Source organism: Protopterus annectens, chromosome 6.part0 (assembly GCF_019279795.1).
Source record: "Protopterus annectens isolate FY-2018-M chromosome 6.part0, PAN1.0, whole genome shotgun sequence".
NCBI lineage: Eukaryota > Metazoa > Chordata > Ceratodontiformes > Protopteridae > Protopterus > Protopterus annectens.
Genome location: NC_056737.1, coordinates 1,704,844,996 through 1,704,859,673, shown reverse-complemented (window position 1 = coordinate 1,704,859,673; position 14,678 = coordinate 1,704,844,996). Strand labels below are relative to the sequence as shown.

The window sequence follows — 14,678 nt, the reverse complement described above, 5'->3', positions numbered from 1 at the left end:
ATTTATTAAGTACTAAAACTGTTTTCCTCTAGACAAGTGAGGAAAGTTGAGTGCTGTAGTAATTTGTAGCTTATTTAGTGCTTACGAGTTCTGAACAAGTGCTGAGTTCAAAGAACCAGATTTAAGTGCTAAAACTAGAAAACTGGCAAGTTCTAAGAGAAAATTTGAAGAGCTGACTTTATGGCGCCAGGAATAATTTAACCCTAGCTAAGTGGCAATGCATAAAGTGTAATTTTTTTAATATAACAGTAGCAAATGAGCAAACTGATTTAAACAAATTAACCAATAAAAAGTTAAAAACGGAGCCCCGTTCCAGCAGTCTTCGATCAGACAAGTTCTAACTGAACACTCCTGCCACTAGGGTGCAGGGGAACCTTCTTCAAAAAAAAATGGTCTGGATTAGTGCTCAAGTTATACAAACAAAGCTAGATTCAAGGTCTGAATTTAGTCTATGCTACAGCAAACGAGGCGTACCAATTTCAGAAAGAAACAGTTCAGATAAGCAGGCACAATAAGCCTTTAACCAGAAACTCCCAGCTCAGAAGGGCAGAATCTACCCTCTCCTCCCACAAGAGTGCAGACCACACCTTCTTAATGTAAAATAACTGTCCCGAAGCCCAAGTGCTTAAACCAGAACTAATACACTCTTAGAACAGACACTAAGGCTTCAATCAGCAACTCCCAACTTAGAAGAATGTAAGCTACCTGTCTTGCCACAACAGTGCATACCACAAACCTTCTTAACGTAAAACTGGTCTGAAGCCCAAGTGCTTCAACCAAAGGCTTAGATTAACAGTTGCAATTCAATCAGGCTACTAACAAGCATTAATAAATGCAGCAGAATTAATGCAGTAAAGTAGGAAGAAACACAAATACAGTAAAAGACGATGAATAAAGTGCATTTTTTATATATAACAATAGAAAACGAGCAAATTGATTTAAACAAATTACCCAATTAACCAGTAAAAAAGCTCAAAACTGAGCCCTGGTCCAGCAGTCTTCAGACAAGTTCTAACTGCACACTCCTGCCACTAGGGTGCAGAAAGGCTTATAATAACAGTTACAATTTAATCAGGCTACTACCAAGCAGTAATAAATGCAGCAGAATAAATGCAATTGTGTACTTTTAAGAAGAGGCAAAAACAAAATAAAGTGCAATTTTTTTTAAGTAAAGTGCAAGGAGAGAGGAAGGAGGAGCAGTGGGTTGGCCTTCTCAAATGTTCTCTCTGCATTAAGTAGAGTGAACACAAGACTGGGAGGGGTGTCCCAGATCAAATTTACAGTAGGGGCGGGCAACTGCAAAGCCACCAATTAGAACAACTCTACAAGAACAGGGTGGAAGGGAGGGGGGGAAAACTGTTTCAGGACAGATGAGAAACATAAAACAATGCCAGAAAATATATAAAATTATTCAGTCAGGCAAACAATAACTCAGTCAGGCAAAATTAACACAATGCAGAACTCAAAGGTTAAAATGCCAAGAAATATACTTATCAATCAGCGATATATTTCCAGATTGTTTGAGAATCACACCAGCTAGAACACCAGGAGTTTCCTACATCTTTTGCTCCTGTGCATCTGACCATCAAGCCTTTTTTTAATGGACTTGAACCCACTTATTCTTAAGATGTGGGGATACCCCCAGGTTCACTACAGCAAGATCAGTCTGGGACGGGGACATCATTCTGGAAGCCATGAGGTTTGCTTGTGCCCTTAATGACATCACTGGTACGAGGCTGTTTTTGCTAGCCTAATCCCTCCCATGGGTGGGGGACATTAAAGTCTGTACTGCAACTGCATTCAGTTTCTTGCAGTTTACTATTATGCCTAGAGACTGGATAAGTTAAGTAATGTTCCTCAAATGCTGCTGCTGACTTTGCTATGTCCGAACTACACAAAGACAGATGTCAGACAAGGAAATATAACTTATTTTGCTTCCTCAAATGTGCAAACAGTGGTTTTTAAGCATACTGTAAATACTTCAAGGCTATGAATAGACTATATTGGAAAATGGCAAACTGGAAGTAGGAAATCTGCTACGTGAAAAGTCAGGCACTTCCTCTAAAATGGTTTTAATGGGGTGTGAGGGAATGCACCTTCCATACAGTACAACTTTGTAACAGCTTACCTTCAACAGTGCATGTCTGAGCAGGTAACTGTTGCAGCAGTCCTGACTACTACGGCTTCAGCCACACAAGGCCCAATTTAAAGAACTCAGTACCCTCCTCCTCTCTCTCCAGGTATGGTAGATGCACATCTGCCAAGGAAGTCAGGACATTCCCAGTGCAAGAACATCTGGTCAAGTCTTTTTACATCTTTCTTGCTCAGAAAAACATATGGTGTCTATCCTGAAGGTTTACAAGTAAAGCCCTGGAACAATTCTTAGGCAGACAGAAAGGCCCTCAAATTCTAAGATGAGAGGAAGTCCAAGGGAAAAAGGGCTACCCAAATCTATTCAGGCTTAAGGTCATGTAAGCGAAGGTGAAAAGTGGGTAATATAAGAATAGGGTACTCCACCCAAGCCCAGAATACCCTAAGAAAGAAAGAGAATGATGGTGGTGGTGGGCATAGTTATTCTGTGTAACAAGTACTGCCAAACAAAGGCTTGAAAGGAAGGGTTAGGTTGCAACATAACCTGCAGTAGGACTGGAAGCTCTTCCTAGCTCTTGCGCTAGAAGAGAAATCAAGCTTAATGTTGAGAAAATGTACAGAGGATGAGGCTGCTGCTTCTAAGATGGCCTGAGAAGTTAACCCCTTGACAAAGGTCACAACGGTAGACATACAGCTAATGCTGTGGTCTTCAATACTTCCCGCAATTGTTTTTTTATCTTTGGTGGTACATCAGAATAAAGGACATAAACTGACATTGTTGGTTCTCTGTATACAATACCTCAGTTGGCTTACAAACCAGGTCTGCAATACACTTCCCCATATTTCTGCATTGGGAAATAAGACAGGCAAACTGAATGGCTTGGTTGGGGGTTAGGTACTCTGACTACGTTTATCATAAAGGAGGGATTTGTTCTCAGGCAGGGAGACAACGAAAGTTCCTTACACAGCAGAATTAAGTTCCGACTCTCTTCTCTCAGAGGTGACAGCTACCGAAGTTAAGTTAAAACTATGAGAAGTGACCATGTCTGCAGTCTCAAAAGACGAGTGGGTCAGTTTTTCTGAGACATAACTTCCAATAAGGAGTACTTATATTTCTGATGGTCACAAAGGCAGGACCGTATTTAAGAAGTGCTTACCAGAAACAGGTATGCCAATGTGCACCCAGATGCAGGCTGAAAGAGCCAAAATACATAACTTAATGGAAGCACAGGCCAGTCCTGTATTAAACATCTCACTGAAAAATTGCACTTTTAGGAACACTGGTACTGTGCTGTGGTCCAGACTTCTTTTATGGCACCTGAGAGAATAAGTTAAAGATTTCTTAGTGGCATGCTTCCTAATGTGTCAAGCACATCCTCAGTAAACTGATGCCTGAAAGCCAAATTATACAGCCATGAGGTGCAAGGTCTCCAATATTTGCAGTTGGACATTTTCATGAGGAGGGAGAACCAGTGTTGCCTGGGCCAAAAGAGCACTACCATCATCATCCCTGGCCCCTTCTCCCTTACTTTGTGGATCACACTGGAAAGCAGGGGAGCAGAGGAAAATGCATAAAGGAAGATATACTTCCATTTGAAGGTGAAGGCATCCATTGCCCAAGCATCTTTATACGGTACAACTGCACAGAACGCCTTAAACAAGTTTGTCTCCAGGACACCTATCTGTGTACCAGATGAAGGAAAATATGTTTATGTAGTATCCACTCATGTGAGTCTGTCCTAGACCTGTTCATATGATCTGCCACTGAATTAAGATGACATAGGATGCGGACCATTTTAAGGGTCACCTGGGACTGTAGTGCTCTGCTCATGTACTCAAGGACAGCTTGTACATGGGGTATGACAGAGTTCCTCCTGCCTGTTGATGTACCCCATTACTGTAGAATTGCCCATTGTTACCTTTTTTCCATATTGGACTGATGGCTTTGCATCAAGGCCATCATCACATTCACATTTGTGTTTCTTTCTCTGGGCTGCATCCAGTGGTCCTTGAGATCATAGTTTTTTTGAGAATCCCACCCCCCCTCCCAGCCAGGTCTGAAGAATCTGTTGTCAAGTTCTGATTGTGTGGTTCCTAGATAAAGGGCACACCCTGGTTCTTTATGACCTGGGAGGACCACCATTCCAGTTCTTTGGATAAGCATGGTATGACAGTAATCATCTCTTCCAGGGACTGAGTGCGTTGGCTCCAAATGGATTGTAGGTACCACTGTAGTTTTTTTTTTTAACTTCATCATTGCCATGCATACCATCCAAGTAGTGAAGCCATTCACTCCAATGTCCTAAGGCATTTTCTGGTTGAAACCTTCTCCTCCTGTGCTATCTTGTCGAAGTACTGAGCCAAGTGCTCCATCGTTTCTTGGTGGAGGAAGGCCTTCTGGCAGCTGGAGTCTGGGAATATCCCAATGAATGTCACTGTTATGGAAAGGGTAAAAACTCTGGAATGGATGACCCTGTCCACCTCCTCTTGTGGTAGTGCCTGAATGACGCAATCATCCAGCTAGGGGATAGATGTGAATATCCTTTGTTCTACAGTAAGCTACTACTCGCGCCACTTTGTGAAAATACTGGATTCTGGAGCCAATCCAAATGGCAAGGATGTAAACTGGTACTGTGAGAGAAACTTATGGAAGCACTTATTGTCCTTGTGAATGGGAACGTGAAGACAGGAGTCCTTAAGATCTAAAGTGACTATCAGGGCCTGACAACACATGAAATGTAGCAGGGCCCATAATGCCAACAGTTTGGATATGTAAATAAAGGAAAATACAGAGTTTCTAAAGGTCTAGGATGGGTATCTACCACACTTCTTTCTGGGCGCCAAAAATGTCTTCAGTAGAGCACTGTTTTATTCCTCTCTCAGAAAAGATTACACTATCCCTAGCAGTAGTAATTCCCTGAGAAAAAGAGGTAATTAATGGATTTGGAGGAGGGGCAGGGAGTAGCTGTCAGCTTTGTTTTTTTTTTTTAATGAACTGTAGTTCGCAGCCATAAGAAATGATCAATTACACTTATTTGACCTTTGTAAATTGCTCCCAGTTTCTTAGGCGCTGGTTTACCCCTCCTGTTACCTCTACAACTGAGGATGGAGGAGGGTAGGTCTGGGGTGAGGATATGGGTAAAGGGGAAAACGCTCTAAATATTCATGCCTGCTCCCTAGTGGTGGAAGACTGCTGTAATCCCCCAGGCTTTTCCTTGTGATCTTCCTGTCATTCTAGTCTTACACTGGCCTTTTTTTTCCCTTTTTGCTGGCTCAAGTTTTCTTTGCTTGTGGTAGTACAGATCCTGTTTAGACCTGGATATGGAGGAGTGAAACAGCTGCTTCACAGTATTGTCTATAGTCGGCATTTTCCTAAGCACTTCACTAGTGGGGTCCCAAAGAGCAGCTCCTTGTCCTCTGGTGCAATGAGCAGGGGCACTTTGATAACCTGTGTCAGGAAGTGACACCTCAGTCAGACATGTCTCCTAATCACACACCCTGGATGCTGGACCTACAACATCATAACCACATCTAACTGGGAGTTTTATTAACTGCCTTGCAGTCTGAGTGAGATTTAGTAATCTTGTTATCAGGTCTCAGTCAGATACCTCCCTGGTCTTCTCCTTGCCTTGATCCACGAAAGAAATATGGTCTTAGGTCACATGTGTCTAACAATTTATGACCAAAACAGTGTAAGAAACTTCTCTGTGTAGAAGATTTTCAGCCCATATATCTCTAGTTAATCACTGTATACTACTCAGATTAGACAATAGTAGTAGAAGTAGCGAACTTAATCTTGTCTTAAGAAAAAAAAAATAAAAAATAAATAAATTAAAATATATAATTGTACAACATTACTAAGTATTCGAAAGTAATCCAAGCAAGACAGGAAGTCTGTTTCCAGTCAAAAATCCTTTATTAAGTACAAAGACAAGCAATCCAAGTAAAACAAAAATAGAGTATTAGTTTCCTCACAAGCTTTCTAAATATATATTTATCAAGCAAGGGAGTGGTTTATTGTGCTGTAAAACAAAGTGTTATTAGTACACATGTTAAATTCACATCCCTTCCCCATCAGTGTGACATTCAAGCTAGTCCTGCCCTACTTAGTAGCTGTCATAATAATATAATAATCCTTACGTACTTTAAATAAAATTTATAATGATGTGGTACCTCTTATTTAACCAGATTAAGTCTGTGATTTTATCCAAGACAATATACTACATGGCTGGAAATATATCAACCTTAGTCCATTTGGCAATCAAAAAATATATATAAATATATACATATACACTCTGCATGTAAAAAATCAATTGTAAGAATCGTATTCTATTTTCATAACAAAGAAGTTATGTTCTTACCATAACGTTCCATCTGAGTAGTAGACTTCATTCTTCTGCACATATGGGTATACGGATCCGATTCAGATGCGAGCCGGCAAAACTTTTCAAGCATCAGCTCCGAGCTCCAAGCTCCTCCCTTACCTATATTACAGCACTTCCTCCTATCTAGGCCCAGATCGAGTTTGCTAACACTAAGTGGCAACATAACCACAATCCTAAACAGGAAAAACCTGAAGAGTGAGGGGGATGGAGGGAGGAAAGGTGCAGAAGAATCAAGTCTACTACTCAGATGGAACGTTATGGTAAGAACATAACTTCTTTATCTGAAATAGTTGACTTCATTCATTCTGCACATATGGGACAGAGTCCCCAACTACTAGTATTCCTGGGAGGCCCTTATGGAAGGACATTTCTGAGCACCGCAGAGCCAAAGGATGCTCTCCCTCTAGAAATAAGATCCAATTTATAATGAGAGATGAATGTGTGCGAATTGGCCCAAGTCGCTGCCGCACAGACATCATCTAATGGAACTCTTGACCAGAAAGCTGCAGAAGTGGCCATTGCTCTAGTGGAATGAGCCTTCAATACACCAGGAGGAGATAAACCTTTGTCCTTATAAACCTGTGCAATACAAAGAGTGATCCACCTTGCTAAGGACACTTTTGAAACTGCTTTACCCAAAAATGATTTTGAAAAAGAGACAAACAATTGATCCGACTTCCGGAAGGGTTTAGTCCTATGGAGGTAAAAACAAAGCGGTCTATGGACATCCAATAAATGAAGCTTACATTCACCTCTATTTTGGAAATTTGGGAAGACGACTGGCAAATTTATAGACTGATTAATATTGGCTGCTGAGGACACCTTGGGAAGAAAGCAAGGGTTTGTACGCAGCGAAACCCTATCCTTGTGGAAAACCAAATAGGGGGGCAAGGAGGATAAGGCCTGCAACTCTGAAACTCTCTTGGCTGACGTAATGGCAACCAAGAAGGCTGTCTTCCACAACAAAAACTTGATCGGAACTGAACCGGCTGGCTCGAAGGGGGGAGAGGTCAAAGCCTGAAGGACTACAGTCAGATCCCAGGGGGGCACAGTTTCTTTAACTGGTGGTCGCAATAAAAACGTGCCCTTCAGGAAAGCTTTAAACAAGTTGGCAGAAGCCAGAGCAACCTTATTTTCACCCACATGAAAATTAGAGATGGCAGGCAGCTGCACCTGGATGGTAGAAGCACTTGCGCCTGATCGAAAAAGATTGGCCAGAAAATCCAGTATGACTGGAACAGGGGTTGTAAACAGGTGCAGACTGCGCTGAGAGGCCCAAACGCAAAAAACGTCTCCACTTGCTATTGTAGAGTTTCCTAGTGGAGGCTTTAAGAGAAGCTACCAGAAAATTCTTAATGGGGACGAAAGTCCAGGAGTCCTGATGATAATGGGAACTGGAGCAGCCACACAGTCAGCTTAAGATTGTCCAGGTTGGGCAGGGGTAAGCTCGACCGGTGAGAAATCAGATCCGGGCATGGATTTAGAGTCCATGGAGGAGCCAACAGGTGAGACCATAGGAAGGGAAACCACACTTGACGCGGTCAGAAGGGAGCTATGAGAATGACTTTGCACTGCAGCCGGCAAGCTCTCTGAAGGAACTTCGGAATAAGAGGTAACGGGGGATAAGCATACAGTAGCCTGGGAGGCCAAGCATGGACTAGAGCATCCCTGGGGACATCCCCCAGAGGGGAGATCAGAGCGAAGAAGATGCTGCACTTCGCATTGGAAGGAGATGCGAAGAGATAGCAGCAAGGTTGACTCCAAACATGGAAGATCTTCTCCACCACTGATTGTTTCAGATACCACTCGTAAGGCAGAAGGATTGCCCTGCTGAGACTGTCCGCTAGAATGTTGGAGCTTCCCAGGATGTGCGTTGCTATGAGAAACTGGCTGGTGGATATGGCCCACTCCCAAACCCTCATGGCCTCGTGACAAAGGGGGTAGGATCGGTTCCCTCCCTGTTTGTTTATATACCAGACAACAGACATGTTGTCTGATTGAATGGCTACCGTCCCTGGCGGTAGGACAGGGTGGAAGGCACTCAACGCTAAAAGCACTGCCCTTATCTCCAGGACATTGATGTGTAGCTTGGTCTCTGGAGGGGACTACGTATCCTGGACCGTTCTTCCCAGGAAGTGCCCCCCCACCCGAGCTGGGAAGCGTCCGTGGTCACCGTGGCTTTAGCCAGAGGGGCTAGAAAGCTGCGCCCCACGAAAATATCCACTGACTGAAGCCACCAGTGGAGTGACGTTCTGCATGTCCGATTGATGCAGATGTGGAAATTCATCGGAAGGTCTAGCCAGGACCATTAAACTGCTAGATTCCAATGAAGGACTCTCATGTGAAGACGTGCAAGAGGATAGAGATTGTGGCTGCCATCGAATCCAGAGCCCTGAGAACATCTGCTGCTGTGACTACAGAGTGATCCAAGATAGCCAATACATGGAGTCTGATACTTTCTATCCTTTCCGGGGTGAGAAAAATCTTTGACTGAATCGAATCCAACCGTGCCCCGATGAAGTCTATGATCTGAACTGGAGCCAGGTGGGACTTGTTGATATTGATCGTGATGCCTAACTTGTGAGCCAGACCGAGGAAGTAGTGCAGGGCCTGACACAAGAGACATTTGGTGGATGCAGAGAAGAGCCAGTCGTCTAGGTAGGGGAATACCTGAATGCCCTGAAGTCTCAGGTGAGCCGCTACGAACGCCATAACCTTGGTGAACACCCTGGGGGCTGTGGTGAGACCAAAGGGTAGGGCTCTGAATTGAAAGTGACTGGCCACTAACTGGAAGCGTAGAAATCTCCTGTGGACCTTGATGTGACAGTAAGCATCCTGGAGGTCTAACAAGGACATCCAGTCGCATTCTCTCAGAAATGGTAGAATGGACTGTAGAGTGACCATCCGGAAATTTTGTTTCTCTACCGACAGGTTGAGGATAGACAGGCCCAGAATGGGCCTGAGGTCCCCTGTCTTCTTTGGCACTAAAAAGACCCTGGAGTAGATGCCTGATCTGGATTGATCTGGGGGGACCGGCTTGATGGCTCATTTTTGTAGCAGCTTCGAAAACTCTAAGGCTGCAGCCTCCCTGTGAGCGGGTGGAACATCTGGAAGGCGTGCTGGAGTTATGGGACATGAAATGAAGGGGAAAGAATATCCTCTGGATATGATATTTAACACCCAGCGGTCTGCAGTAATGGACTCCCATGCCGCTGGATGTAAGGAAAATCTTCCCCCGACTGCCTCCAGAGTAGAGCAGCTGGGCAACCCCTCAGGGTTGCTGTGCGGGTCTGTCTGAAAAAGGTTCCCTAGACCCGAAGTTTCTGGGACCCCCTCTGCCTCTGGGACGGTATCGGTCTTGTCCCCCTCTGCATCTGGGGGATGAATATTCCTGAGTGTCACAAAAGGACTGTGATTTCTGGAACCGCATCTTCTTTTGCCCCTTTTGGTTCCTGGAATAGGACCTCTGGGGGTTAGAGAAGCGGATTCCAATGGCTGACAAAGTCTTTCCATCCTTCTAACTCTGGGTTAGTGTGTCACGTACAGTCTTCCCAAAGAGGGATGATCCATCGAAAGGGGTGTTGATGAAAGACACCTTAAAGGGGTCCACAAACTGACACAGCCTGATCCAGGCGTGACGCCTCAAGGCAACGTTTGTACCAGCAGCTCTAGTGGCTCCCTCCGTAGCATGAGAGAGGAGATGCATAGAGGTATTTGTCACTGATTTCAGTGTAGTCATCTTCGCAGTGAAAGATTGCTTGTCCTGTTGCAACAGAGACTCCGGGGGCGACTCAGTTAGTTCCGATATAAGGTCTTGCTGCAGTCGGATAACATGTACCAAGTAATTCAGCGCACAAATAGAAAATGTTGCTGAAGAATACATGCGCTTCCTGAAACGATCCATCAACCTGGACTCTTTGGTGGATGAACCAAGGAACTCTCCTGTGCCAGTTCCTTCTTTGCGGCAGCTGCAACCACCAAAGCGTCTACTGGGCCTCCCTTTGGACCATGCCTGCCTGTCTGATGGCGAGGAAAGAATTATGTCTGGCCTTCTGGGTATAGGCTCTACGGTGTCAGAATTCGTCCATGCCCTAGTGGTGATGAGGTCCACCAAAGGGTCCGCTGGAGGGGAGACCTAAAAAGTAGATGGGCCCATGCCAAAGGCCTCCAGGAACACGGACTCATCCGCAGAGGGTTTTGGAGCTGACCAACCTCCTCTTTGGCAGAGGATCACCATAATGTTTACGAACGAGACGTCCTCGGTAGGTGATCTGGGGGAACCCTCTCCTTCATCCAAGTCCTTATCCAAGTGCCTCCTCTTACACTTGCGCTTACGAGGTTCCTCTCCAGTGGGGCTCTCTGGAGAGATTCGTAAGCCTCCGGGGTTTCCCTAAGGGGAACAACCTGGGGTTGCTTTGGCATGAGCTGTCCCTGAGACAGGGTAATGGGAGCAGAATCCAAAATCAGAGGGGTCTGGGTAGGATCAGAGTAGGTGAGCTGTGGTCTCAACCCCTGGGAGAGAACCCTTTCCACTGCCTCGAATGCCGACGGAGAGCACACCTCCATAGAACATAAGGAAGAGGCTCTCCCCGGCACCAATGCAGGGATCAGAGCCAAATGAGGGGTAGTCAAGCACAGAGCATGGGATCCGAAAGAGCGAGATCTCGACCCTCGGGGTAGACTCCCCGACCATGGCTCCGAGAGCCTCCTGGATCTGAGATCGGATCTGAGGAACTCAAGGTGACAGCTGGCGTCGAGGAAACGAGAACCAACGGCGCCGGCCTAACAGTTCTGAAAGGCCTCGGACCAGAGAACCCAGAAGCACCGGGTCGGATCGGGGAAGGAACAATAGGGTGGAACATAGTTGAAGGAGGAGGGCCCTCTCCAATGGGAGAGGGCCCTGGTAAGACCCCCATCTGAATCTGGTTCTGGATGAACCTCCTCATCAGCCTGTCCATATCCAGGTCGGAGACACTCAGAGTCAACCTGGAGGAAGCGACCGACTCGGGTCTGGGCCGGATCTGAGGGGAGTGCCTCGGCTCAGATAGCTCTGTCGGCTCCGGCAAGAAATGGGGACAGCGGAGCCAAGGAGAACGAGACCTGGGTGCCTTTGAAGAGGGGCTGGAGAAAGATTCCCTGTCCGGTGATCTTTTTCTGGGTCCATCCCTCTCTTTGTGGCACTTCTGTCCCTACCTCTCTGGGACAACTCCGATGAAGCAGGCCTGGCGGGAGGTTAAGTCCCTGCCTGCACAGTGTCACTGGCTGGAGAGGAAACCGAGGCAGACTCTAGGGCAGAAGCTGGTAGCAGACCCTTAGCCACAAGCTTAGCCCAGCGATCCTTCAAAGCCCTAGGGTTAAAGCCTGAACAAATGTCGCAGGATGCAGACAGATGGGCGACCCCTAAACATAGAACACACAGAGTGTGGCCATCGGCTGGTGAGAGCTTGTGACCACACTCTGTGCACTTCTTAAAAAGAACTTTAGGCTGTTCAGCCATAGTAGAGACAGTAAAAGCCCTAACGGCCTACTCACACACACACTTAAACAGGGATTGGGCCTAGGCGGGAAACCAGTATCACAAACAAAAACACTTATAACTTTTTTTTTATTTTTACTAACAGGACGGTCAAACGCGAAAGGAGGAAAAAAGGGAAAGGTATTCACACTCAACTATCACAAAAAGACCAAAAAATCTTACCACCTTGCTTAGAGCTCAGAGACCACAATGCTGACTCTCAGAGCGGCAAACGAGATCTGGGGCTAGATAGGAGGAAGTGATGTAATATGGGTAAGGGAAGAGCTTGCAGCTCGGAGCTGATGCTTGAAAAGTTTTGCCGGCTCGGATCCGAATCAGATCCGTATACCCATATGTGCAGAAGTCAACTACTTCAGATCTATTGTTAACAAAGATCGCTTTCGTCCTAGACTTCTTCAGGTCTGTGTACAACAACCCTAAAAACTATCTACAAAAATATATAGAATTGTATAATTAGTTTTGTTATTACACATCATTTTGAATAAAGTGGAAAAAAAAGAGAACCAGAAAAAGAAAAAAATAAGGAAAAATGTAAGATGATGGAAACAAAATATACACTTAAATTACAACTGTTTTAAAGTGGTATTTAAAACCAACTGGTAGAATAGAATAAAATAAAATTAGTCATGTAAACAATGTGGCAATTTTCTAAGCTCCAGTGCATATTTAATTGAACAGTAGTAGTTTAGTACAGGCTTCCTAAGAGTTCAGCTTTAATTGCCTAGGGTTGCCACCTTCCTTCACGGCTAAAACCGGAGTAAAGCCACGCCCCATCGAGTCACCAGTAACCCCGCCCACCACCCTCCCCGCCCACATACCGCCCATTTTGTGATGTCACAATGGCATCACTCAGCGGGAACGCCCTCTTTTTTCATTCCCGCCACCTGCTTTTGGCTGATTTACTATGCTTTTCTGTAAAAAAGCATAGTAAATCAGCCGATTTACAAACTCCAGTAGTCTGTTTCCTTTTTGAAATTGAATACCAGAGTTTCTACAGTGTTTTCCGGACTACCGGAAAATCAGTTTGATTTCTTGATAGTGCGGAAAAAAACGGAGGGGTGGCAAGCCTATAATTGCCACATGAGTTCATGTTTCTCCAGAATATTCGGGATGTCTCATTCAAGATCACCCATGTATATGCAATCCAGGATCTGGAAATTAAAACCTGTGTTTTTTTATGAACAGAAAGGTGTTCGGCTAGTGCATATTTTTACATCCAGAGTGGATTTCTGACAGATGGCATGAAATCCTACGCTTGAGTTTATTTACAGTCTTGCCCTGTAAATTACTTTTGTAGTGTTACAGTCACCCCCTGCACTGGTCTTAATGATTTTCTTTAAATAAGGGCAATAAAAACTATCACCTTGGTGTATCTTCTTCTTCTTCTTCTATCGGATTTTCCTGGTTAGGGGTCGCCACAGTGGATCACCTGTCCGCTCATGATTGGCGGTGGAGTTTTATGGTGTCGAGTTGCCAGCCCAGCGCCCAACCTTCCACAGAAGGCACACACACAGCCCAGCGCCCAACCTTCCACAGAAGGCACACACACATGCACTCACTCCTAGGGCCAATATAGTGTGTCCAATCCACCTACAGCATGTCTTTGGGATGTGGGAGGAAACCGGAGCACCCGGAGGAAACCCACACGACCACAGGGAGGACATGCAGACTCCGTACAGAAGGCACCCCAGCCGAGGATCGAACTAGGGAACCTCTTGCTGTGAGGCGGCAACGCTAACCGCTGCACCACTGTGGCCGCCCCCAGAAGAAGAACTTGCTGTATAAATATCCCAAATGTACAATTAGTTTCACATATTTTAGTGTTTCTCTCATATGGTCTATGTTTAAATTCAACAAAACGTCTAATGTTCCATGCTTTCCTATAAACAAAGGATGGGGCTTCACCTAAGATGTTAATCAGAAAAATGTTTCCTGTGACAATGTCCCAGTTTCCTTCAATAACATTTTTGATACTGTGATAATCCAAAGTGTATGTCAGGATGTAGCTACTTTTGCATTTGTTATTCTCTGTGGAATTTCTTAACATTCTCCTACTGGGGAGGTTCAGTGAAGGTGCTTCAGTCCTTTTCAGCTCTATAATGGGTTCCAGGATGTTTTTTAACATCTGACTTTCATAGCCTCTCACTAGAAAATCATTCTCTAAGTTGTTCAGGTTTCTCAAAAATAGTTCTATCTCTGTGGTAATTCTAGCTAATCTATAGCCTTGGGACTTCACTATATTATACTTGTTTTTTGTAGGATGTAGACTTGTACTGTGTAATAAGTTAACCCTCATTGGTCTTCTGAATAGATCAGTGGTGATTCTGTTATTGTTGGTGTCCTTGGAAATCTGCACATCTAAGAAAGTGATTGAAGTATAGCCATGGTAAGAGGTAAACTTCAGGAAGGGGGTTGTTTGATTGAGGTAAGTGATAAAATCTCCAAGCTGCAAGGTGTCATTTTCCCACACAATAAAGATGTCAATAAAACAGAAACAGCATGTGATATGCTACATGTAGTCTGTGTTGTTTAACACAAAGTCCTCCTCCCACTTGCCCAGGGCTATGTTAACTATGCTGGAAGCCATGGCAGCCCTCATTGCTATACCAGTTTTTTGTTTGTAGTGTTTGCCATTGAAAGTAAAGAAATTGAAGTCCAGTACAAGA

The 14,678-nt window shown here is 44.8% G+C and overlaps 1 protein-coding gene across 1 annotated transcript in view; it reads right to left on the bottom strand.

Moving 5' to 3' along the window:
• Positions 1 to 14,678, bottom strand: part of BMPR2 (bone morphogenetic protein receptor type 2) — a 1,499,742-nt gene that overhangs the window by 114,557 nt on the left and 1,370,507 nt on the right. The gene's annotated exons all lie outside the window — the stretch shown is intronic.